At 41.6% G+C, this 23,514-nt stretch overlaps 1 protein-coding gene across 2 annotated transcripts in view; it reads right to left on the minus strand.

Annotated features, from left to right (window-relative positions):
- UNC5C (unc-5 netrin receptor C) overlaps positions 1–23,514 on the minus strand; it is a 266,035-nt gene that overhangs the window by 236,201 nt on the left and 6,320 nt on the right. The gene's annotated exons all lie outside the window — the stretch shown is intronic.

Consider the following 23,514-nt stretch of genomic DNA (forward strand, 5'->3'; position numbering starts at 1 on the left):
AGAGGAGAGCATTAGACTTCAAAATTGCTCTACTGAGTACAATATTTGTCTTCAATGTCAAACACATTTATTCAACTGAATCGTGCAGATCTGCTTCCAAGCTTTGAGACTTGATGCCTACTGAAGGGCTTGAAAATGACTGACTCCAGCTGAAGACGAAAGCATTTACCATACACTCACAGCTGAATCCCCAGCCAGCTTTCATTGCCCAACTTCAGCAGCCAGGCAGGACTGCAAGAATTAAATCCCTATTCTTTATGTACAGGAATATCCTGGTTTATATAATCTCATAGAAGAATTACTTATTTCCCTGACTCCTTGTTTGACAGTAGGCTTCTGTAGGTTAAGTGTTTACCACATATTCAATCTTGTTTCTATTGAAGCCAGTTTATAAAAAGCCCACTAACTTCACGTAGAGCTGTCAGGCAGTAAATGTTTCTTACAGACTGCTAAAATGGAGTGATTTACCTCTTATAAAGGAGGTATCCATTAGAGTATAGATTTAACTGAAAATAAGAGAAATTATGGGCAACAAAGAGAGGAATTTCATTGTGAAACTGATGCGAGGGACTATAAAACATCTGGAAGATGTTAGCAACTGCATTGGCTGTAATCACAGAGCATGCTATCTGCACGCTGAGAGCCGATTCTCCTTGACTTAAAGGGGAAAGAAAAAGTCAAGCGAGATAGAGGATGTGTTGTTACTCAGCGTAAGTTGGCAGTCCTCATGCAAGCACTGATAAAGTACCAGAGGGAGGCTCTGGCTGTGCTAGTTCTCCAAAGGGGAGACAGACAGCCTAAGCTCCTTTCTGCTGGGTCTGTCACCACTGACAGTCACTCAAGAAACACGGCGTGTGTTCGATTCCAATACGTCGAGCACTGCACAGCCTCCCACCGCTTATCACGCCTGCGGCGGATACTTTGAGGAGGGAGGAACCGCTCTATGCTTCTGATTTACCCTCTTTCTCCGTCCCGTGCCCCGCCCTGCCCCCTTCAAAAAGAAAAGGTTTATGTCAAGTCCCACAGATTTTACTGGTTTAACTTTTTTTTTTTCCTCCCCTAGATAGATTTTTAAATGCTTACACATTTTTCTCTAAACAAATATTTGCAATTATAAAAGAATAATGCACATTCAGGTAAAATGCCTAGCATGATGGTAGAGGCAAAATGCAATGGAAGAAATCATTACAACTGGAGTAGAAGAACACACTGAAGTGTTTCAGTTGCTTTTGTCTCTCCTCCGATTTTCTGCCGTGCCCTCAGGGGTACAAATTCAAGAGAGCTGAAAATCGGCAATCCTGTCCTGTTCTGAAAGGCAAACTGTGCTCTGCCATTGAAATGGATGTTTTGCTTGCTTTTTTTTTTTTTTTTTTTAAAAGTGTGTCGTGCGAAAGCCCTGTATAAGGCTGGTTCACATGTAGCTTCACGTTGGTGTTCCCCGAATACACCGGGTGAAGTCCTCTCCCTGCCAGCGCCAACAAAGGTCTTTCCACTGGCTGCTGTGGAGGCAGGGTTTGACCCCTGCTGAGTCCTTCCTCCCCTTCGCACCGTCACCCCTGCTTCAGGTACCAGACCCCCTTCACAAAACTTCAACTCTACCTGTGCCAGGCTACTGATGTTCCTTTTAACTTGCTTCCTAAGAAAAATCTGCCCTTTTTTGTGCGGTGTAAGTCAAAGGTGATAACAGAGCTGTTTAGATTTATGTGTTCCGAAACCCAGTAATTCAAACGTGCATTTCAAAATAACCACAGTAATTCTGATTGGCGCTGAAAAATGGCAGCAAGAAGATAAACTAGTGGCAAAAAATGAATTATCACATTCTTCTTTACAAGTTATATACCGCCTTATTTCTTTCTTAGTTTTATTTACAATTCAATCTGAATATTATTCAGCTATGTTTGCTGTTTGCCAGTGTTCATGGAATTATTTTCATGGAAAATTTTTACTTTACTCCCAAACTCTTTGTGTTGGCAATATACCATTTCACCTGGCAAAGCATACAAGATATTAAAAGCCATTCCTGCTTCCTAGTGCTAGAAAGTAGTAAATTCTAAGTATGCTGCTGACACCCCTCTGATACGCAATACATTTTTAATATGAATTTTCAGACAAATGATCAATCACACCACAACTCAATGGACTTTAAGGATTCACAAATAATTTCAATACTGCTTTATCCCAATGCTGAAAAATAGTGGTGAGGATGACCAAAAGAGTCACAGAAATTAAAGCTAATTACATACTGACAAATATGCTAATCTGCATTAACACTTCTGTTTGCTCTGGGAGATAAAAAGCATTACAACTAATGACAGCATCAACCTTATCAACAATGTCCAGAAAAGCAATAAAATATTTGGATAGCTGTTGGGACAGCTTCTGAAAATAGCCTGTAGAATTCAGCCAGAAACTTTTAAAAAAAGGTCGCTGGGGATGTTTTTTGGGGGGAAATAGGCTAGTCTCCTGTCCTGCAGGACCACCACCAGAGGCAAACCTGCTGCTCCGTCAGGACTACCCTTCAAAATGATGTGCAGAAACAAACTATGACAGTGAAAAGCATGCAAATTAACTGAAGGTTTTAGAAACTTCTGAAAGATTCAAATTTAAATCCAGAATATTTGAAAGAAGTGAGGGAGGAGCTGGGGAATGAGGCAGACCTTAACTTCTGAGAATTGTTTCACATAATCATAGGAAGAAGACATTGGAAGAAAAGGCTGAGGCTATGCTAGAGAGAATTTAACATGTTTTAACATATTTCTGCTTTCATTTGGTTTATGCTCAGGGAATAGGGAGAACAGACGGCTACAATGGATGTTATTTAAATATGAAGCAGAGAGCAAATCCTAGTGGCACGTCTTTTTAAAAAAGGAAGGAAAAATGCCCATTCTCAATTACATGTTTTCATTGGTCAAGTTTACGTACAAAATAGTTTACAGAACACCCCAACGCTGCCTGCACATATTTCTGTAGTCAGAGAGCAAGCCAACAGCATAACTATTTTGGCTGGGAAACTCAAAATGACTGGAGAACCCTGCCTTCCATATCCAGTTTCCATCGCACCCTTCACTTACCCAAACTTGCCAACAAAGCCTTGAGTATAGCACGCACACATGAAGAATTTCCTGAACTTTTAAAAAGTAGCTTTTTTTTTTCTCTTGCATTGGGGTTGATGCCAAGAAAACTGTCAAGTATTTGATTAATTAAAGTACATATACAAACAAAACTAACATAATGGCTGCAAGAGATTAAGGCAGCCAAATTTGCTGGTATATAACTGGGAATGGATGCTTCTCTACTCATTCTCCCAAAAGTTCCCCTCCCAACAGGAAAGGTTAGAATAGAACAGAACAGAACAGGCTGGAAGAGACCTACAACAATCATCTAGTCCAACTGCCTGAACACTTCAGGGCTGACCAAAAGTTAAAGCAGATTATTAGGGGCAATGTCCAAATGCCTCTTAAACACTGACAGGCTTAGGGCATCAACCACCTCTCTAGGAAGCCTATGCCAGTGTTTGACCACCCTCTTGGTATGTTCTGGAGTACGGTCTGGAGACTCAGGTTATCTGAAGGCATCGTTTAGTATTTCACACTGCAAACCAGTACCAGGTATGGTCTGCTGTTCCCCACAACGGACAACCTGACTGTTCTGCTACATCTTTTCCTTACCTTCCCTTGAAACAACAAAGCTGCACTTGTTAGGAACATTTTTAAATATTTTTGGCCTTATCCATCAAGATGCAGCACTCTTGTAGTCTTAAAAAGAAAAAAAAAAAATAGGAGTTTCTAGGACCGCAAGGCACATGTAACTCCCATATCTTTATCCCCCGTGGAAGCCTTGTGAATAAGGATCAATAGGAAACCGGTGCTTTCTGCACATTATATCCAATGGACAGCAATGAGGTAACATTGCTGCTCGCTACATCATGTGTCTAAGTCATGGCATGTATTTATGAAACTTCAGTCTACAGTTCTCCTCCAGAGTACATCTATCTTTCCTTTACTTCTCATAATGCTCATTTAAATGGTGTTAATATGTTCCAAAGAACATAAACCCACCATTTTGCCATTGAGACATGGCTTTACAGTGTCAGAAAAGCTGGAAAGCATAATTCAGTTTTCACTCCAGGAAGCTGTTGCTGTACCTATACTTGAGCTTCAATATGTTATTAATATGCAGTTGACTAACTGACCTAATGCTTCAAAATATTCCACAGAAAGACAAAGACTGTTATGGAAAGCACAGTATCTCCATGTCATCAAAAGTGGGTAGTTGTATTAGATACACGATTCCAGTCCCCCAGCTCAAGCATTTGTTCTACCATGTATAAATTAAGCAAAGTAGATTTATTTGCAGTATAAAGTACTGCACCATATATTAATTGACCGAAGCAGATTTATTATGTGCTAGACAGACAGACAGATTTGAAAACAACCTTTTAAGACAACAGAAGTATGTATAATGATCCCAATATCAAAGCAGGGTTTAGAGTGGTAAGCTGTATAATAAAATACATTTAAGAACAGAACAAAATCTTAAAGTCTTTTTCCTACCCTGTGCAAATGAATGACATTTCTGAATTTAATTTGTACCTCTGCAAAGGACCCATACAAAATCTCATTGACACTGAATTTCTACTAGAATGTTTTAAGCAAGACATAAGTGGTGTGTAAGTCACTCTTCACCCATTAAAAATTACAATATTACACCAAAGAGAATGGAATGTCCTTAGGACAATATAAAAAAACTGCAACTCCATTTCCCCCTATTTTTATCAGCAGTTTAAATTCTTCATTAATCTGACCTTGAATGTAACAGACAAGTAAAAGGCAGTCCCGACCATTTTAACCCTAACAATGTTTTGCACAGGGACAGAGTGAGAGTGTCTCTCTGTGTAGAAGTCCTCGTCAGGCTCCTTGAAGGACAGCCAGATGGTGGACAGCCCAAGGTGAGTGCAATTCTATCATTCTTCTCTTCCTTTCATTTTGTGCAGTACTTACTACAGCATTTGGGAGAAATAATCTAATATCCGTAGGTTATATAGCTTCCTGATTTGGAAGAAAGGGGGAGGGCGGGAAAGAAGGAAAGAATACAAAACTTCCTGTGCCAGGTAAAACCAATGCCAAAAAAGTAACCACCAAAAAAAAAAGACATGAAAGTTGTTTAGAGATACTTTGTTTCACTAATTTTTTAACTCTGTGTTCAAGGAAGACCAGAGGATGAACTTCAATGAGAAACCCCTGCCAAATCACAAGAACATAATTCACTTTACATCACCACCAAGAACTAACCCTCTCTGTCTGAAGAGCAAAGCTAAGTTAAGTTGTGCACCACACCCACTGAGTCCTGCCTTTGCTGCAGAGCAGGGATTTTTATTTTGCATGACCTTCTGTAGAAGGTGTGGGGCTCAGCTGGCCTCCCACAGGAACGTCATGCAGCTTCTTACAGTAAAGGCACGAAGCGTTACCTGCTACAGCAGTAGCAGTCACCAGTACCTGGGGCAGCTCCTACAGGATTTGCTCATCAGGGTGTCCTGGAGGCTGTGTGTAAGACATGAGTTGTGATATGAAGCCTGCAAAATACCACGAAGAGGAAAGAAGGAGAGGAAGCGAGGGCGGGGGGGGGGGGGGGGAGTTGGGGGGGGTGGGGGGGCGGTGATGGAGTTCATGCGTGGTCAGGGATGCTTTCGAGCAAAACACTGGGAGGGTTAATCACAGCCAGAAAGTCAGGGGTACTTTAAAGGCTACTGCAACAGAGTCCCATTTTGTGGCCAATAATGATTTGGATGCAGCTTGGACTCTTGTTCCACACTGCCAAAAAGCAAGGGTTTTTTTGGCCACTTGTCCAAAATATGTTGCCTTCTTGGCTGTAGTTGTGGGAGTCCATTTTCCTCCTGAGCCCAGTTAAATGAGTGCAAGTGCCTAGGACGTAGCTATCCAGGCCTTAACCCCTGCTTCCAAACTTGTGGGGAAGGTGGTTTGCCTCTTAAAGCGTATATGGTACCAGTAGCACTGTACCCCGGTGGTACTTCTGTGCAGGAAATGGCCATTTCTGGGATTCAAACACCTATTTGGACCCATAGGTATATATAACAAACTAGTAACAAAGATACTCTCAAATTCAACAGCAGGCAGACACCTCATTCAGCCTGGAGAAGTCAGCAGCTCCACCCTGTCCGGGGAAGCCCTCTGCATCAAAGGACAGATAAAACCAGACAGCCTTGTAACATGGGTCATCGCCTCTTAACTTCCATAAAGCAATAAATGCCAGTATACAGGCAAGAGTTTCTGAATGTTAATGGATTCTCAGACTGATGGGAAGTGCTGGGTGGGAGGAGCCCGGGGAGCCAGGGGTAAGGTGCAGCCCATCCAGAGAGCTGGGCCAAGGCTTTGGGAAATGAGTAATGACCATGGGACGGCCGAAGAACAATGCCTGCTGGCGAAGCCCCAGAGAAACTGCTTTAAGAGGAGCACCCTTAGGTCAGTAGCTGGTTTTTTTCCCCTTTGAATCACATTACCCCCTTCCCACATCACAAATCAAGTCACTTTGGCAATCTGCAGAAGACAGACAGAGGGCTAGGCACCAACGTCTGTGGCAAAGGCCTCATAGCAGCTTTTCTTTCAAAGACAGACACATCATCAGCGCTCGGCACAGCCGTTTGGCAGGTGCACTCACCTGCAAGCACGCAGAGGCTGGTGCGCACAGTTCAGGGACAGAGAAAGCCGAGTCACCAGGACTGCAGACGTGGCCATTGCTCCCTGGCGGCCAAATGCCTCCTCCGATGGCTACGTGCTCCTACCTTTGCCTGGTGCTGCGAGGCACTGACAGCTAAAACCAGCTTTGTTTGCATTCATTTCTGTTGTCAGCTGTGCAGGAGCATTTTTAGACAGCTCAGCAGCCCCTCTCGTGCCCCCCAGCCTGGCCACCATTTGCTTACTGCACGCTCGCCCTCTCTCAAGCACGTTGCCCGGAAGAAAAAGTAGCCATTTCTGGAGCGCATACTATGTTTGAAAAGGATTGATTAATCCCCATTGTCTCTCTTCATCTTTGCATCCACCTTTTCATCTCTTTGTCTCTGCATCTGTCCAGTTATCACTCTCAGTCCTTTTTTCAGTGTTTTCTGTTACAAAACTGGGAGCGTCTGCCTTCTTGGAAATGTACTGCCTGGAAACGTACCTGGAGATAGCGTATACAACTGTGCTTACTCCTTATATTATTACTGGAGTTCCAGGGACCAAATACTTCCTGGCATCCTTTAACCCTAAATGCTCACTTGATCAATAAATAAAAGAATTCAGCAGCTTAGCTGAAGTAGAAACTAAATATTAGCAGCCACCAAAATGTCTTTAACTTTCAAATACCTTAATCTACTGAGGTCCTGACGTCTCAAAACTACAAGGAAGTTTAACCAAAATGTTCCATTAAAAGGAAAATAACCAAACCCTTATTCTTTGTGTGATTTATACATGAAAACAAAAGGTAACTCGCCCGCCTGTCCCTCTGATTCACTTACATCCTGCAATGCATTTTAGACATATCGTTCAGGTAGTCCTGACGTTTTCTTACAGTATCTCAGAAGGTTACTCCAGCTGGTTTCTGGGCATGCTCCCACCCAGAGAGACCCAAGCAATGGATTTTCTAGATACATCTTCCAAAGGAGGAAATAAAGCGAGCCTAAAGTACTGCAGATCTCTGTCCTCCAGTGCAGACATCATTTCATAAACACCAGAGCCTGAATGCTCATTACTCAAAATCCAAAGCAGTAATAGAACACATAAAGTGACTTTCAAAATACAAAAAGAATTGACTTATACCTGTTTCATGAGCTGAGAAAAGCAGCAACATCTAGCCCTCAGTTTCATGACAGCTAATAAAAGTGCGAGAGCCGAGAGCTAAAGACTGCTTCTGTGTTTTGGGATGTATTTCTTTACAGCCTGATTTTGTAGTGCTCTGAAGGAGACGGGAGCTCCAGACCGGGAAGCAAAGCCATTCACCCTCTGGGCACCGGCAAAGTCTTGACTCGCTATGCGATCCCCCTCCAGCAACTCCAGACCAGCATCTCTAGCCCATTCCGCCCTCTTCAAATACAACGGGTGCCTGGCACAGGGGCGAGGTGAGGGCGCTTCCCTTGAGTGACTGCACCAAGACCTTGAGGGACTTCCAGCTGTGCAGATTTGAAGGATGCAGCATTGCAGTGCGGCTCCTTCATGTGAAACCCGGCAGAGCCGCCCACCTGAGCGCAGCCCCCATGGGGCACGGAGGCAGTGGTAGAGCTGCGTCCCCTCACCTCCACTGCTAAAACGGTCTTGGAAATGCTCTGGGAAGACTGTCCATCCCGCGGGGAGAAAAGGAGGCTTTTACAAGGGCAGCGAGTAATAGAAAAGCCACGTGAGGGGCGTCATGAGAGTCACACAAACTCACGCACTGAGGCAAGGAGGCTGGAGAAAACCGCACGGCATGGAGCAAACTGGGGAGGGCTGGTCCTCAGAGGCACCGGCAAAGCAGGACAGGGCTCCTCCAGCTGGGCTTTTGCAGCCAGCCGCTGTTCTTGCCGCGGGTCTGTGGAGCCAAAACTTGGCATTAGGAGCCCCACTCCTAATTTTGTCTGTACCAGCAGCTTGCTGTCCACCTGATGGGGTTGAGCGGCAAAGACGATATAGGCCAGCAGCAGTTAGGCTGGTCACAAATCAGACTGCGGTGTAAAAACCTAGCGCCTGCTTCCTACAGTCTCCATGGCCTTTTGAGAGAAACAAGCGACACCAGCCATTTTCATACCACAAATTACTTCCATGTTTTCTGTGAGCCCACCAGAGGGGAATTCCTGTGTCTGCTCACTCCCCAGTCCTGCCTCCCGCTCCTCTGGTTTCCATCTAAAAATGGAGATAATTATACTTGCCTCCCTCCAATATGTTTTTCCTACTGCAAATAAAAATGCATGACATTCACTCAAAGGCTTCTGAGCTTCTGATGAGCGTGATCTGAGCTTTCACTATGCAAAGGCATCCTTTCTCAGGGGGCATTAGCTTTGTACTTCATAGCCAAGATGGCCTTCATTAGTTTAAGTGGTATAAAAAGAAAATATGTTTAAGAAAATAATGTGAAATGAAACAATACACTGAAAATTTTTCCCAAATTTTATTATGAATAGTTTTTAAGTTAGTGGATGATTTTTTAATCCAGTGTCTCATGTTTAATGTTCTACCAAGCCAAATCCATGGATACCCCCAGCTCTTTACATTTCTTCCTCTGTTAGCATAATATACTGGGTCGAGTGCGACTACTGTTTATTTAACTTTGCAAAATTGATCCCAGCTTCATATTTTTAAGAAAGATTGGTCCATTTTGGTACATTTCCAAAATAAATCCTGCCTGTTCTTTTTAAGTGGGATAGACTCTTGACATACCACCACTGTGACTGTGGAAGGCGTTTCTGGCACACGTAATGAGTGATCGACTTCCCTGCTTGTTTTCATAGTGATAACTATGTGGTACCATTAGGCAGGAAAACAAAGTATTCCCAAAAAATCTCTGCTAAGCACATTTTGGAGTTAATGGGTTAGTATAGATACATTATGCTCTCTTTCTGTGCTAAGAGGTATTTGATTCTGTGAAATTCACTAACTCCCACATAATTTAAACAGTCAAAATGGAACATTGTCTTTTTCCCTTTTCTGCACATGTAAAAAGAGCAGGCAATCTTGCCAAGGTTAACTATACAATCTTGTTAGGCTTCTATAGATTTCATTAATGCCTCATAAAAGAGAATCAATAAAACTCCTTGCATGCCAATAGAAAAAATGACCTTTCGATTTACTCTTTAAGATACGAAAAAAAGAAACGTAATCAATAGGCATCACCAAAACTTCTCTGATAAGAGTTCCTGCAACAGGGAGCTTAGATTAAGAATTCTTTGGAGAAGTTATGTTCCTGCTCTGAACTCCTTCCTAAGGGACTGTTCCTGATCCTACTGGGGAACTTTGGTGGGACTACTCATTTTAGGCCACAACCTTGCAAAGCTGCGTATTAGAGGTGTGGGATTACTCATGCACTGAAACACAGATGCTCGCAGAAGTGTCGTCACACTTCAAAGGTTAATAGGCCTGCTCATGGGAGAAAGGATTTTTACAGCACTGTGCCTTTACTCCCATTTATGCTTTAAATTTTCCTTTGACATTTTTTCATGGGTATGAGACCCCACAATGCTTGAATTGACTTTGTCGGTTCCTTTTATGTAACTTACAGCTTAGCGCACCCAGCGAGCACACCAAAGTGACACCTATCTATCTCAGCATCCCAACAGGAGAGTCACTGATAACAAATGGCGCTGCCCTGGCAGCAGCGATGGCACTCAAAACCAAGGGCCTGATCCATGGCCTTTTCACCGAGACTTTCCATCTGTTCTGCTCCAAATTCCTCACTCAGACAGCTTGTGGGATCCCACTTTTTGTTGTCTTTGGGTTTTACAGTTTCCTATTGCATTCAAAGATAATAACGACTCTGATACCTTTTTTAGTGGCTAGATGCAACAATTCAGAAAATTGTTCTAAGAAGTCCTCCCCTCCCATTTCTGCAAGTTTTCTCAGGTGGACAAGGAACAGCCTCACATAAAAAAACCAACCAACCAAACAAACAAACAAAAAAAAAAACACAAAAAAAACCCCCAACAAACCAAACCACAACATAAAGAGATAACCTGGTGGCAATATTAATTTTTTGTCTTGTTTTTAAAGTACCTGTTATTTAATATGCCTCACAGCCACAATATCGTAGATAGTTCATATAGATAATGACACATTTATTTAAAAAAAAAAAAACCAACACAAACCAACCCAAAACTTAAATTCATGTGATTTTCTTTCGGTTTTCAAGTTCTCCCTCTCTGCTCGCCTCAGCTCATACTGAATCATCTTCTAGCTTTACCAGAGGATCCTGAGGTCTTTCCCAAAGCAGCATTTGACTCTTCAAACATTTCTCCAGCATTTCTTTATGGGCACCTGCTGCTGGTAATTCCCAGTCTGCCTCCTAACCGCTTCCCCTATTTTATGTCAGGGCCACATTCAGACCACTCGATTGCAGACAACCACTGGTGAGAGAGGACTGTGTGGGCGGCCCCTCGCCAGCATTAGGCAGGACCAGTCTGCTTTGTGCGTGCTGGTGTCCTAACAATCCAGAGCAGTTTCTTTATCAATCACCATCTTCCCTTTCTTGCCTCAGGTAACATCATGCATAACATGCTTTGGTAACCTTTAAACAGACAGCCTGCACGCATTTGTGTCTGTCTCGTGGTTTTGAAGTGGCTAGTAAATACTCCCCCAAACATACTTTTTATTTAGCCGGAGGATCAAAACACCGCCTTTCTCCAGCCTCGAAAACACCGCCTCTCTCCAGCCTCGAATCCCGCTGATAAGTTTGTTCCCATCCCAAGTTCTCATGCAAGAGAAAAGAATGTTTAGTCTATACCTTGTGTTTATAAACATGTATTTTGGGGGAAAGAGGATGCTTTAACTTCTTTGTACAGTGTAGTATTTGTCTTACCACCCAGGGAAATAAAAATAAATACTGTAGTGTATTCAAAACTCTTAATTCTCCAAAGAAATGTGTTTTTTTCCATTATTACTAATTAACATTTGAAACTGCTAATCCTAACGAACGGGTTGATTTTTGTATGGTTTAAGTTTCCATTGCCTACCTTGAGAGAAGACAATAAGGAAAATCAAGTTTTAGTTTTATTTTTGTAAATATCCTCTAAGATGATCAAAAGTGACCAGCCATTGCCGTAGCTAGGAAGTCAGCTTCGATGCTACCGAGACTTGCTGAGAAAAGTTCATCTCAGGTTTTGATCAGAAGTCAGGTGATGTTCTGAGAACAAACAACTGCAGAGACCAGGGACAATGTGAACATACAGTCTTTTCATTTTAATTACTAAGTCTTTGCAGAGACTTTGCATCGGTGGGATGCTGGGTGGCTGCAAAAACTTCCAAGGAAAATTCTATTTTTAAAAAATAAAAAGCCCCAAACAACCAGTAGTCATAAACCAGTATTTTAGCCAATAATTGCCATTCTAGATGCCTATCTTTTCTTTAGGCTGTCTTAAGTGGGACAAGATCTCATAAAGATACATACATTTTCCTCCTTATTTTAGAGGTAAAGAATGTCTTTGTCAACACCGGGATTGCTCTCTGATGTACCTTGCAGTGTCTGCTCCTTTTTTTCCATTTTTTAAAAAAGTGTTCTTAGAGTCATGGAATTTTTTTCTGTCCAACCAGACAAGATAGAGATCTTTCCACCAAGGATACAGTCTTAGAGAAATCCTGTTAACAACCCTCAGCTGGTGCAGAACTGAGGCACCCACTGAACTTGGGGGAGCCGTGTTGGTTCACACAAAATGAGAGCCACAGCTGCATACACATTTTGTGAAGTCTGGCTCTTCCACTTAGAAAGTTCACCTATCTGAGCATAATCGGAAATTTAAAAACCTAGAGCCTGTGGGCTGAAATTTATTAGGAACAGATGGGGCTAAGTGGTACACACAATTTACCTGTGCACCTAAATACAGTTACATATATATTTATAAGCATAAATAAACCAGCTGGTATCCATTTCCTCGCTAATCAAAACACCTCTGGTCTTCTCAAATTCCAGACCTACACTGTTACAACTACTTGGTTTTTACACACACGAGTCATATCTGGTGGCCCTCAAGTCATGAAAACTTGGTGTGGCACAAACTCTCATTAGTAATTTTGGCTCCTGTAGAAGACTCATGCTGCTGATTAGATAATGGCAGCAGCTGAAATCTAAAGGTCACATCACCTAATATGAAACAACTCAGCATTTGATAAACAACCCAGAGCACAAGTCAGAAGAACTGACTTTTGAAGGTAGGGCCATTGTCAGGTAAGCTCTTTACACTTGCAGGTAAGTGTATCTTCCCAAGTAAGATTTCATGGTCAGTAAGACATTTCCTTGGCAAGAGACTTGGATGAGCCTTTAAACTGGGTTTGTGGGAAGGAAACACGTAGGATTACATAAGCTATTTCAGTCCAGAAATTCCTTGTGGTTGGGTAATTATATATACTAATAACTTCCTAATGACAGTGTCTGGATGCAGCCTGAACATACGCATAACAAAGCAATTTAATATTGTTCATGCACTGCAATGTTCTCAAGCAATGACTCACACTTCAGTGCAAGTTCTCATACTACAGAAAACTAAGAATTGGGACTTCAGCTTTCCAAAATCAAAGTACTGCATTCAGGAACCCCTGTGATCTCTCTAGAGATGACCTGCTACATATTTTATAGTAACACCTTTTCAAATCATAGCTATGTATCTCTAAGTGCCCATAGGATATTGATAGGGACACTTGATACTGATCACAACTATCAAGTGACAACATGTGTTATTATACTGATCAAAACATATTGATCTATCTTAAAATACTGACCATCCAAAAGCAAGGCAAAGTTAGATGAAATCTGATCATTAAAGAGTATGTTTTGTTTCTTTTTTTTTTTTTTTTTTTTTTTTTTAAGGACTGCCTTAAGCAAAACCTTCCCTGGTACATTTATTTTCTAATATGCACAAATGATAATAAGTAGGCCAGTATTTGTATTTCTTTTTTCAGATGCCATTTCAGAAAACAAGCAATAGAACAGTTTTTACCTTGCACTGTGGGTACGGGTTACTTTGCTCAAACAAACAAAATTTCAGTAGCTGACAAAAAGTAATCAATAGTGTTTTAAGATTAATTTTGACCTTAGACATCATGAGGCAAATACAATTCCCCATTAATGTACTTCCATGGAAGTGCTAAAGTCCACAGCTCAAAACAAGGAACTTCGACATGAGCAACAAGACTTTCTTTCTTTTGAGGTACATAGAGAAGAAACAGAAAAAGAAGCAAATTCAGTAGAAAGTCCTTCAATCTTTTTAGTCAAATAAGAGCCCTTTCCATAATTTGGGAGTTAGAAAATGCATTTGTATAAGACCACCAAATTCCAAAATGACGAGATACCATAACAGCAGAAACCTTGGGAAAATCATGTTGAAGTCAGACATATCACCCAGAGCTGACACAATCAGAACATCCCCAAAGTTTTGCTTGATACAGGCTTTTGCTTCCATAAGCGACCGCATGCAATCACTTATTCTCCTTAACTAACTGCAGAAAATATTAATGGCAGCTTGGTGTGCCAGTTATGCCACAGATCTTCATCTGCCTCCTACAAAAAAACCCCCTCTGCTGAGCCACTTAAACTGTTTTCCCCCTGCTCAGGCATGGGTCCTTCCCACGGGCTGCAGTCCCTCAGGATAAGCTTGCTCCAGCCTGGGTTCTCCAGAGGCTGCAGGGGGATCCCAGCTCCAGCACCTGGAGCACCTCCTCATCCTCCTCCTGCTCCTCTCAGGGGCCACCCCTGCAGACCCCCACTGCCAATGCACTGGGCACCAGCGCCTAGTGCAGGGTAGCAGCCGAGACACCCTGCAGCATCCTTGCGTCCTGTGCCCTGGGGCTCCCTTTGCACGGACACGCATCTCGGGGAGCTGAACACATCCACAGGCTTTGTTTATCCCCTCAAGGAGGTGGGGGGGGGGGGGGGGGGGATATAAAAATCTTCTCCTGCAACATTTCCCAATGTTATCGCCTACCTGACACCATTTTTTAGTTGTGCTTTTTATTTTGGGAGGTAGGGTGCTAAGCTCGAGAGGCTCATGGCTCAGAGGAGACAGCATTCATAAAGGAGCCTGGCACAGTTTTGCAGACTAATAATTTCTTCAGAGCGCACAATGGCCAAAACATTTGAAAATTTATGTCAAATTTAGTGAGGGAATCCAACTGCAGAACAAGGGTAAAAAAAAAAAAAAATCCCCAAAGTGAACATTTTTCAAATTTGTCTTTCAAAATAGTACTCTGGTTACTTTATTTTTTATTTTATTTTAGAGGTTAAAGAACATTCCCAAGCAAGGAAAAATTGCAAAATGTTTTGTTTTGCACAACTGATTTTTCAGGTCTTTGTTTGGGGCTGGGGAAAATGACTTGAGGGATGATTATAAATCTTTTCTCAAAATTTCAAGGCCGCCTGCTGAACTGGACAAACTACACGCACAGTCCTAACTCACAAATATGGGTTAGTAGCCTTATGCAACCCCAAATATTCTGTGGTAGACAGACTACCAGTCTCCTTTTCCTCTTTCTATTTAAATACGGGCTCAAAGCCTTCCTTGAAAGAGGGGCCCCAGCACATAACACAGTCTCCTGAGTCCCCCAGCACACACCACAAACCTGGCTCCTGGTCGCCTTCAGTTCCACAGACCTTCGGGTGCCTGAATTAGCTGCAAAACCAGCTGCTTCTAACAGTTTTATGTACGTGTTTTAGGCTTAGTATACAATATACAGACATCCAGACAGATAAAAATAGTAAAGCTTCAAGAAAGACAAAGAGTATTGGCACTGTGATGCCTTTTCCAATGAAAAATATTCACAGCTCTATTAGAGGAATTGTCCTGCACTAATGTGAGCAGCGTCATTTTGTTAGCTCCAGTGTAATTCCATTACATAATTCTCCCAGCTCATGAGCATGTATATACTTACTTATTTAAAATCAACTGCAATAATGATTTTTTTAATAACTTTCAGGCAAAGTAGTGAAAGAGATTAGGAAAGAACATATGGGAAAAGTCACTTTTGACCTATGTTTTATCCTTAAAACCCGAAAGTGGATTCAGTATTAAAATGAAAGCACTCTAAGTATATTGTGAAATATTTACAGCTGTTATTAGTGCCTGATTTATGTGTGCCAGAGACCAGATTATTCAGACGGGTTTCACAAGCAATATGTCAGTAAACAGGATTTTGTTTGGTAATTATATTAAACATGTCCATATAAGCTTGGAATTAATTACAAACAGTATTTTACTGTACTTGATAAAAGCACTAAGCAGCAAGAACTAATGACGGCAAAAAGGTCTTCTCTCATTTTCAATAAAGGTTTCCATGTGAAAATCTGTCAACAATGAAAAAGTTACTGCTTGTAATTAAAACCAGGCTTTAGTTCAGCAATATGTTTACATGTTATGTTCCAGAAGAGGAAAAAAATGCAATTGAATTACTCTCCTTAAACCCTGTAGTTCACAAACACATGATCTGCCCTGGGCATGCTACTGATGTCAACTTCTTCAGCTTGGTAAGACAAAAAATTTAAGTTCAGCCTCATGACACGTTCGAGAGCTTTGCACGACTAACACACTTTGTTAAGAGTTTAAGTGAGCCCTCCAGATGCGTTCACAGGATTTTTGCAGTGGGTATGTCTACTTGCATCAGGCATTTAAGCTCTCTGCTCCTGTCAGTACTTGTACAAGGTTTCACTAATGGACGGATAATAGCAAAAAGGAGGCGGAGGAGGTTACAGTAATACTTCACTGTACTTGGGAGCATGTCAGTAAGCGACTAATTACCCCTCTGTTTCCAGCTCTCACATTAACTTACTAAGCAACCCTTTGCCTGTCTCCGCAATGGCTTTATTGCACAAGATCTATTTTCAAAACAGACTTCAAAGTGACTTCTCAGAATTAGACTGATTGCCAAACCGGGTGCTCAACTGTGCTGCAGTGGGTCCCAAGACCACAGTACTAGGACCTCAGCCTGCTGGTTGCTTTTGAAGATGAGTAACAAGTACGTCACCTGTCACGCTTCTCTTTACCAAGCAGTCGCCACTTTTTCACTATACTTCTCAACCCTCTTTTTGATACGCTGAGATGCACAGGTGCTATTTGCTGTGCCAATGGTTAACTTGAATTTAAGGCCATAGGCATACAAACGCTATCGTGACAAGTTTCAATGTGTTCACACTGCTGTAATAAGACATATTTCCTAAATAGCTAGCAAATAACCTTTTTTTTTTTTCCCATGGCAACACAGTGCTCCATCTGACAAAGCATCTTACTGACTTCAGTAGAAACTTTTCTCGAACAAGGTCATAGTATATTTAACGATAAAGAATCAAGCAGACAAGCAGCTCTGTGCTTATCCTGTGTTACAGAAGCTTGTACACTAGATTTGTTAATCTAGCTTTAATTCAGAAACCTGACACTCTCTGCTTTTCTTGTAACCGTTTTTGTTTCTTGTTAATGCAACCAGATGGTAACTTCAGTTTGATTACAATTCTCCCCACTTTAATGTGAACTCTTCATCTTACTACTATCAGATGACATTTGCTTTCCTTAATGTACACAGTTTTAGAAAAATTACAGAAGTGCTATCGCTGTGTTACATGAAAAATTCCAATGTACATTTAGCTGACATAGCATCAGCTGCTGTTTAAACTGGGCTTAGCTAATGGACTTTTAATGTCAGTGGGGTTATGTGCAGTTACTGGCTATTAGCAAGAATGGGCCCTTTCTATAAAAATCACTTTTCCTCAAGTGTGTTGTTTGAACATTCCTTCCTCTGATTTAGTGACTGTCACCAAATACAAAACAAATGCAAGGACGCTGGAATCTACTGTTATCTTTAAAACCAACTTAACCTCAGCCCGGCCTCCACAAGCGAAATATGTGTTCTGCATTGGTACTAGTGGATATAAAACTTTAAAGACAAAAGACCGAATTTTCCTTGTCTTGCTCCAGTGAGTAAATCCCAAGCAATCCAGTGAAACTAATCAGACAGAAAGCAAAATTTGATCAAGGTACTGCCACCAATTGATTGCCCTAAGAGAAAGGATCTTTGGAATGAAACCAAGTACTCATAAAATAAGCTCATCAGTAAAACATAGCAGACAAATAGTCCATGCAATGTCATTTTGTCATTTTAATTCAGTTTTCTTTGCAAATGTTTCTTATAAATGCAAATTTAAGACTTTCCTCTTGAGACTACATAACAATAGGAATGTTTATAAAGCAAATAAGTAAATTAGGACTTTTTTTAAGATTTGGAAGGTTTTATCTAATAGTTATGTTTACTACAAAGAATTAATATATAACATTTGGGGGGGGGAAGAAGATCCATACAGAAATAGTGCAGGACAAGCAAAGGGCAAAAGCTAGCAGGAGCTGAACAATTTTGCCTTTTCCAGTGCTCGTGAAAGGCGTATGGCACTTCTCATTCTACTGCCTAAACTAGGATAATAACCACTTTTGTTACCAGCTACCAGGTTGCATTTCTAACTCAAGCCTTCGAAGCCCATGCTTTTAGTAGTAGAAGTCTTCAGTTCAGAAACAACTGATTGCTGAGGCAGGAAATTGCCATGCATTTGTGTGTAAGAGATATTTACGTGGATATCTGCCTACAGTCGGTGACATTTGGCTGTCAGTGTTCTTATCTGAAAGAACATGACAAAACCCAAGAGAAAAACCATCCACCTGGAAGAATCTCACCAACATGTTTTCAAGTGAAGCACTGTTTTAATCTCTCCACAGCAAAGAGCCACATTGCTACATGTAAGGGAAATTGAAAGCCTCAAAGTTATTAAAATTACTGAGCTTGAAAAAAGAAAAAGAAAAAAAAAAAAACAAACCACAACACAAAAAAACTTGCCAGCAAAAAAGATGAGATCAAGGTCCGTCCATCCTAGAGTCTCACTCCACTGTGTCAACATATTTTTAACGCAGAACCAGATCAGTTTCTGACATGTGCTGGCTTTGAAATTAATGGAGCTACATTGTTGGTGGTCATAACCTGGCCTTGTAGAGTGTAAGTCTATCCTTGGCATAAGCGCTAGGGATTTAAAAAAACAAAAGGAAACTGACAACAAACTGACATGTCCCAGTACTGAACTTTCTAGCTACAAACTTTCCAGTTACTTAGGAACTAAGGAATTAAGAACTTCCTATTTGCTACAGCACCACTATTTTATATGAGGAAGAGAAGGAAAACCAACACTCACATTCTTGCCAGCAGAGATCTGCTGCATAAGAAGATTGCTGCATTTTATTTGAGCAAGAGACCAAAAAAGTTACCCTCACCTTCAGAAACTGGTGAGGAAGCAGAAAGGAAGTCCCTAAAGCTACGTTTGCAACGTCTGCATGAAAGGAATTTGTAATGGGGATGATGACTTGCCAAAAAAACTAGTGCAGCTTTGGGGCCAAAAAGCTTAGAGCAAGGAATACTAGTATTTCATGACACAATTCAGCAAGATTTTCAGTGAACAACACCAGTACAAGGGCACATTCTTCACTATTTAATTACATCCCTGTTCCTTAACCGAACAGGCTTCTAGTTTCCACGATCAACTCTGATTTTCAGATCTGAAGCAACTGAGTTTAACAGGGGAAACTTTATCTCCTCCTAGTTGAAAGCACCACTGAGTTTTGTCCTAATCCTAAAATAAAGGCTCCAGCAGCAGAGGTTTCTCTATAGCCTCATCTGACTGCAGACAACCCAAAATTTCAGTCTGGACATCTCACTGTTAGCCTGCTAGCCCCAGCTATTCACTGCTAGTCATGGCCACTCGTCTTTTCTATGTGTAGAGCTGCAGAGTAACCAGGCGGACACATGAAGTTGTTGATGTTGTAGGGAAAGGTCAGAGGAATACATCTGTGCTAACTCCATAAGCAACTGGCAAATCTAGGAGATACATTAATGAAGGAGAAAATTAATTCAGAGTAAGGCAGTGTGCATGTCTGTACTCTGAATTACTCACGGTAATTACCTGTGCTACAGTCACTATAAGTAAATCCAACGCACGTGAGAAAAGAATTAATCTTGCTTGCTCTTCGGTCCCATTTCTTGTTCTTCGATTTTGGTATGACCAAACTGCAATTAACTTCATTCAGTGAGACCGTATTATTATTTTCTCTCACTACGTAAACTTTCCAGTATAAACACATATGTTGGGACAGGATAAGACAAGCGATGTATTTAAATAAATAAATACACCATATTATATGAGTGCAGCAATTCACGTTCCAGTCATTATTTTAGCAAATCCATGGTTGGAATATAGCTCTCCGAGAAGCTCTGAATTACTAATAATCCTGTGGTGATCACTTTTCATTGCCTGAGTTGAAACGCACTAAATTCAAGCAAAGAAATGCCTGAGGAACAACTATCAGTTCAAACAAGTTTCCAAAACAGCTGCAATAGAGTCAACCTCTTTTGACAGATCATTCAAGGCTTACTTGCACGTTTCCTTGTATCTAGCTGATGAAATTCAAGATTTTTCAAACAATTACATCCAGCACTCAGGGGACCAAAAAGAACGCAAGCTTTCCTTTTGCTCAAAGGATACACCGTTAATCCACAGAGCTTAACATTTCAACCTCTCACTCAATATGAGACTAAGAAATAAAGCTACTTTCCTTCTTGAAAATAACTAAAAAGGGATTGGCAGGATCTACCTAACAAGAAAATGCTCAGCTGTTGCCAGGCCAGTAAAACCCATCCGAGCTCCTTAGCATTATTGTTGATAACGTTACCTCAACAAGAGAAAAGAAGATACTGATTTAATTGCCTAGGCAACCTCATAGCTTTTATGACTCGTAAGGCAATGGGCTCCTTTGGAACGCAAGTCGTTCATTCAGATGAATGAAGTACAGTTGAATGAGATAGTCTTGAATTGCAGATTAAACCCAAACGAAACAAAACAACCCAAGGCGGTGATCCTTATTCCATTTACAACAGTGCTACAGTCACCCGCTGGATCTGCTCTTGTTCCTTCCAAATTTGGGATAACACTGTGGATTTCACTGGGCGAAGCAAATCCTCCCAAACCGCCTGCTTCCGGGAAGCATCCGTTTCTGAGCAACAGCATTTGGGTCTGCCCTTTGTCTTTTACATGTATTTCTAGATACCAGCAGATACAAAGAAACCGTTAGTGAGACCCAACAAATTTGACATTGGGAAGGCACCCAAGAGCCTTCAACCTAGCATTCCCTCTGTAGCATCCATCTTTGGGGTTGTCAGACAAGGAGGAGGATGGACCGGAGCATCAGAGTCTTGGGCGCTTAGAAGCCTTGAGTTTGCATTTTGGCTTCCATACACATCTGCACCCTTAGGCAATTCCCCTTATATCTCTCCACCAAACAGAGAGAAATATAGCTGTCTTTCCAATCCAGCAAGATGGATTAGAGATTAAATAGCTAACGCAATGTGACAAATAAGAACCTCCCATTGTCTTTAGCAATGCAAACATGGAGCAAAGCTATCCTAAAGATGCAACTGCAGATGTCCCCCATGGGAGGTATCACCGAGATGAGCATGCACAGCTTTTTGACTGCCTCTTGCTGTCCTGCCTGTGGAGGACTCATAACGAAGGAAAGTGAGAATCTGAGGAGGTGCCGATGCACTGCAGCATTGCACATTGACACAGGGGACGTCCCTGCCTAGATGGGATTATTGCACAGTCATGCCAGCTAGAGCAGCAGTGCTTATATGTGGGGAATAGCAAAGGTACTCACCTAAATCCGGCATTGCCTGCCCTTCCCTGGCAGCATTAAGGGCATATCTGGCACCACTAAGAATCTGGGTCTCTATCTCAATCTGCACCACAGTAAACTCAGTGTGATTTAAAAGATAAAGAAGAGAGCGAGACCTAGAAAATGCTGTAAATAGACGCCTTAACCACTGCTTAACCAGGACTGTAAATCAAGTTTAACAGTGAGGTTTTTCACTAGGCTGGTTGAAATATATGGAAAAATGTAAATGGAAATGAAGCTGTTCTTGTCAGAAGACCTTACAACTTTTAACTTTTTCATTTTCTCTGAACACTTAACAGATTTTCAGAGACCATAAGTAGAAAGAGTTTGGCCAGTGAGGTAAATATTTGGGGCTTTATTGACCTTTTCACTAAAATAACTCAATCTTTTCTGGTTTTGATTAAGGTTTCTTGGTTTTTTTTCAACCTCCCCCAGCAAATAAACAAAAAGGACTCTTGTTTTGTTTTGTTTCCCCCAAAATTTTCCATGTTGATAAAAAGGATACTTTTAAGTGAAACTACTTTTCCATGAAGCTTTTCTTCCTCAGCCCAAACTTTTAGATAATGTGCCAGGCTATAAAGGGATTCCCCAAATCCCAAAGTTTGATGAATTAGGAGGAAATCCCACGTTTCCTGCTTAACGTACGTGTGATTTGGGATGGAGTTATAAAAGCAAACAGGAAGCTGTTCTAGTGATGACTACCTAGGGGAAAAGCTGTATACAAGCATCTCTGAGGTTACTGAAAGCTGGGAAAACCTCCGGCAGCTCTTGCCCGCTACTCTGACTCGCTGTGCCTTACTTGTGCTTGTTGTTTCTACGACCAGAGCCAGCTTCAAGGAAAGCGACTGGAACACAACTACAGTTTGGGGCTTTCCGTTGTGGTTTAACCCCAGCCAACAACTAAGCACCACACAGCCACTCCCTCCCTCCCTCCCTCCCCCCCCCCCACCCCCAATAAGATGAGGGAGAGAATTGGAAGGAAAAAGGTAAAACTCGTGGGTTGAAATAAGAACAGTTTAATAGAACAGAAAGGAAGAAACTAATAATGATAGAGATGACAATAATAAAATGACAACAACAATAATAATAATAATAAAATAATTGGAATATACAAAACAAGCGATGCACAATGCAATTGCTCACCACTCGCTGACTGATGCCCAGTTAGCTCCCCAGCAGCGATCCCCCCCAGGCCAACTCCCCCCAGTTCCTATACTAGATGTGACATCACACGGTATGGAATATCCCTTTGGCCAGTTTGGGTCAGCTGCCCTGGCTGTGTCCCCTCCCAACTTCTTGTGCCCCTCCAGCCTTCTGGCTGGCTGGGCACGAGAAGCTGAAAAATCCTTGACTTTAGTCTAAACATTACTTAGTGACAACTGAAAACATCAGTGTGTTATCAACATTCTTCTCATACTGAACCTAAAACATAACACTGTACCAGCTGCTAGAAAGAAACTTAACCCTACCCCAGCCAAAACCAGAACACTTTCTTTTACCTTCTCCAGCTAGCATGCATGCCCATAGCTTACAGTCAGCTTTATGCTACCTGAGATTTTATGCTACATTTTTACCTAAAAAGACAAATCTAAATACAAAACCCACAGCCGATGCTCTGCAAAATGTTTAAGCAGACCTATCACAAAACCACTGACAATATCAAATAAATTCTCTCCCCATCACAACGCTGGAGTTTGGGGTCAGAGTATCTGCAGATGACCCCATTACATTAAACACATGGAAACAAAGTACATGCAAAATTAAAGGGAATTTTGTTGTTCCTATTTGTTCGACGTAAGCTTCTTTATAACCATTTCTCTTTTTGCATAATTTCAAATGCTTGCTTACAAATGATGCAAATTAAGTCTTTCTTTGGATACAATTTGCCTCCCAGAAGACTTAATACCATTTCCTTCAGATCACCTCTTGGATAATGTTATGATGGAAAGCTCCAGGGGTGCCTGCTCCCAAGACTGGACTCTACCGAGCACACGCAATAAATCACTTAAAACACCACCATCCCTTCAGTCCTTGGAAGCAGTTAGCACTGAACTGTGCCTCTGCACGTTATTCTGCCGCTGCGTTGACGGAGGTTGTAGCCA

Source organism: Accipiter gentilis, chromosome 12 (genome assembly GCF_929443795.1).
Source record: "Accipiter gentilis chromosome 12, bAccGen1.1, whole genome shotgun sequence".
Classification (NCBI taxonomy): Eukaryota; Metazoa; Chordata; class Aves; order Accipitriformes; family Accipitridae; genus Astur; species Astur gentilis.